Source organism: Eleginops maclovinus, chromosome 14 (genome assembly GCF_036324505.1).
Source record: "Eleginops maclovinus isolate JMC-PN-2008 ecotype Puerto Natales chromosome 14, JC_Emac_rtc_rv5, whole genome shotgun sequence".
NCBI classification, from domain to species: Eukaryota; Metazoa; Chordata; class Actinopteri; order Perciformes; family Eleginopidae; genus Eleginops; species Eleginops maclovinus.
Window position 1 is genome coordinate 12,902,359 of NC_086362.1, and position 4,130 is coordinate 12,906,488.

The window sequence follows — 4,130 nt, forward strand, 5'->3', positions numbered from 1 at the left end:
TGGAGACTGCCTCTACCTCGCGCATCTCTTCCTCGCGCTGTAGCTCCGCCCACTTACAACAGAGATGCGAGGATGAGGAGGAAACACAACAGCAATTTGGTTCATGCAGGGGGAAACATATTCAGACTCTTGAGTAAAAGTGTTAATACTCAGGCGTTAGGAGGGTTACATAAAGATTGTAATCCGTTACAATAACTACTTACATGTAAAACATGTAATCAGTAACCTAATCTGAGTATCAAAATATAACAGTAATGTAACCCTTTGGATTACTTTAATATCAAATGCAATGCAAATAAAATAATATATGGATCTTTATTTCAAAATGTATTGTAACACTGTAATACTGCTCTTAATCTGTATGTTTTAACAGTAATCGGATTTTTGTTCTGTAATTGTAATCGAATACAGTTACCTTTTTTTCTATCCTGATTATGTATTCTCATTACATGTAATCTGTTACTCTCCAATTCCATACTGTTAAGACACTCAATTTCAAGTAAAAGCACTGCATCGACAATCGTAAGTATTTTAGTATGATTAGCAAAATGTTGTATAGAAGTATTAGGAGTAAAGGTACCCTACCTACTACTACTACAACCTATTTTTAAAGATTTAAAGCAAAAGCATCACATCTTCACATTTTCTGTTTACCCACCATTGATTTTAGATACCTAAATATAAATTTGGATGGTTTAAAGTTCACCAAATTATCCTATTTTAAAGATTTTTCCTAGCTATTGTGTGTCAAAATCTAAATTCATAAAATAACTAGTAAATACACGTGTAAAATTAATGTAGTGAGTAAAAAATATATAAAATGAAAATACTCGAAGTACCTCAATAAGTACATGACTGGAGTAAATGTGTGAATCCACCACTGGTCATGTACAGTTAGGTCCATAAATATTTGGACAGAGACAGTGTTTTAATTGAAGTGTTTCTAATTTTGGTTCTGTACATTACCACAATGAATTTTAAATGAAACAACGCAGATGCAGTTGAAGTGCAGACTTTCAGCTTTAATTCAGTGGGTTGAACAAAAAGATTGCATAAAAATGTGAGGAACTAAAACATTTTTTAAACACAATCCCTTCATTTCAGGGGCTCAAAAGTAATTGGACAAATTAAATAACTGAAAATAAAATGTTCATTTCTAATACTTGGTTGAAAACCCTTTTCTGGCCATGACTGCCTGAAGTCTTGAATGCATGGACATCACCAGACGCTGGGTTTCCTCTTTTGTAATGCTCTGCCAGACCTTTACTGCAGCGGTTTCAGTTGCTGTTTGTTTGTGGGCCTTTCTGTCATGTCTTTGTGTTGTGTGTTTTATTTTGAAATGTTTTCCCCACTTCTGTCTTGTTAAGCTTCACTTCCTGTCTGCGTTTCCCTCCTGTGCCTGATTGCATCATTGTGTTCACCTGTTGCCCCTGTGTTTCCCCTCCCCCTTCCAGCTGTCTCTGGTCTTGTGATTACCCATGTGTATTTAGTCCCTGTTTCCCTTTTGTCTGTTGTTCGGTTGTCATCATTGCTTCCCTGATCTTGTCCACGTTACCTGCCTGTTCCTGTCGCCCTTCATGTCTGGAGCTAAGTGTTTTTCATGTCCTGTGTTCCCCTTGCTTCATGTTGTCGTCAACAGCTTTTGACCCTTACCTGCTTCCCCTGGATTTACTGCACTTGGGTCCTGTTTCCCCAACCCTGACATCTTTAACAAGTGAAATGCATACTCTAATGGGTTGAGATCAGGTGACTGACTTGGCCTTTCAAGAATATTCCACTTCTTAGCTTTAATAAACTCCTGGGTTACTTTGGCTGTATGTTTTGGGTCATTGTCCATCTGTATTATGAAACGCTGCCCAATCAATTTGGCTGGATTTGAGCAGACAGTATGTCTCTGAACACCTCAGAATTCATCCGGCTGCGTTTGTCCGGTGTCACATCATCAATAAATACTAGTGACCCGGTGCCACTGGCAGCCATGCATGCCCAAGCCCTCACACTGCCTCCGCGGTGATTTACAGATGATGTGGTATGCTTTGGATCATGAGCTGTACCACGCCTTCTCCATACTTTTTTCTTGTCATCATTCTGGTAGAGGTTGATCTTGGTTTCATCTGCCAAAGAATGTTCTTCCAGAACTGTGCTGGCTTTTTGAGATGTTTTTTTAGCAAAGTCCAATCAAGCCTTTCTATTCTTGAGGACTATGAGTGGTTTGCACCGTGCAGTGAAGCCTCTGTATTTACTTTCATGCAGTCTTCTCTTTATGGTAGATTGGACATTAATACGCCTTCCTCCTGGAGAGTGTTGTTCACTTGGTTGGCTGTTGTGAAGGGGTTTCTCTTCACCATGGAAATTATTCTGCGATCATCCCCCCACTGTTGTCTTCCGTGGACATCCAGGTCTTTTTGCGTTGCTGAGTTCACCAGTGCCTGCTTTCTTTCTCAGGATGTACCAAACTGTAGATTTTGCCACTCCTAATATTGTAGCAATTTCTCGGATGGGTTTTTTTCTGTTTTCGCAGCTTAAGGATGGCTTGTTTCACCTGCATGGAGAGGTCCTTTGATCGCATGTTGTCTTCACAGCAAAATCTTCCAAATGCAAGCCCCACACCTCAAATCAACTCCAGGCCTTTTATCTGCTTAATTGATAATGACATAACAAAGGAATCACACACCTACCCATGAAATAGCTTTTGAATCAATTGTCCGACTGTTACTTTTGGTCCCTTTTTAAAAGAGGGTGGCACATGTGAAGGAGCTGAAACTCCTAAACCTTTCATCCAATCTGAATGTGGATACCTTCTATTGAAAGCTGAGAGTCTGCTCTTTATGTCCATGTCCATTATATAACTATAATTGGAATATGTTTCAGTAAACAGGTAAAAAAACAAAACTTGTCAGTGTCCAAATATTTATGGACCTAACTAGCTTCTGGAAGTGATACATGTTCAACTGTACCATGTCATTTGGGAATCTTGTCTGAGCTTGACATTTAATAGCTTTGTTTTGTTTGTGTAGCTACAGTAGAAGACTCTAAAGGGATCACTTCCTTTAAGAAAATGACATGTGGCAGTAAATGTAAAACTACATCTAACCTATACAGTATAAAAGAGGAATAAGGTCGTACCCAGTGTAGGCCTACATCGTCATCACATTTAAGGAAATGTGAAAAGATAAGGGGCCATATCTTCGACCTACTAAATTAATGTGCTGCTATTAGCCCCCATTCTTCTGATTTAAGGTTTTCCACCTGATGTTGCTGGACACAAGAAAAGAAAAATACAGAAGTCCATGCAGAGCTAGTGAAGATGAGGAGTACGTTCAGCCACAGACTCATCCCACCTCGGCACAGCACTAAGCGCCTGGGAAACTCCTTTGTGCCTGTAGCCATCAGGCTGCACAACAAAGGGTTAACCATGAGACTCACTGACAATAACCCGCACTGCACATCAAGCCTGCACTCTTCATAACTTTTACACGTATCAATCGATGTAAATATATTTAACAATCCGGATACAAAGTGTATATATGTTCACTGAAGACCTTCATTCCGTTTTGTGTCTGAACAGATACTTACCTGTACATCATTTGAATCATTTTATTTTTGTTTTGTTGTCCTGTGGGAAACACACTGTCCGGTTTTTCATTCTTATTCTGTTGCTGCTTTAACTACTGAATTTCCCCACGGGGATTAATAAAGGTACATCTTATCTTAAGTCAGGCTGCAACACTTGAACTTAAATGATAACTTTAAGAAGATTGGGAAATACAGCAAACAATCAAATGAACTTTCCTGTTGAAATGACTTTTTTAATGAAAATAAACACAAACAAAACAGAATAAAGGTGCATGAATCCATATCAATGTTGCCTACTGGGAGGGTTGCAAACACACCTTCCTAAAGTACTAATTTATCACACAATTAGCACCATATCGATGCAGGGTTTTAATTGTATTTATTTCCAGAATAGGACACCACCTCAACTTTCTCACCATACTCATTGTGTACAGTTTTCAGCATCTCCAGTCATGATATAATGCATTGATGCAGTAAGCAAGGACCACCTTGAAAAGCAAAACACATAAAATACCTGAAGTTGATCATGAAATAACATATGCAAAGAGCCAGAG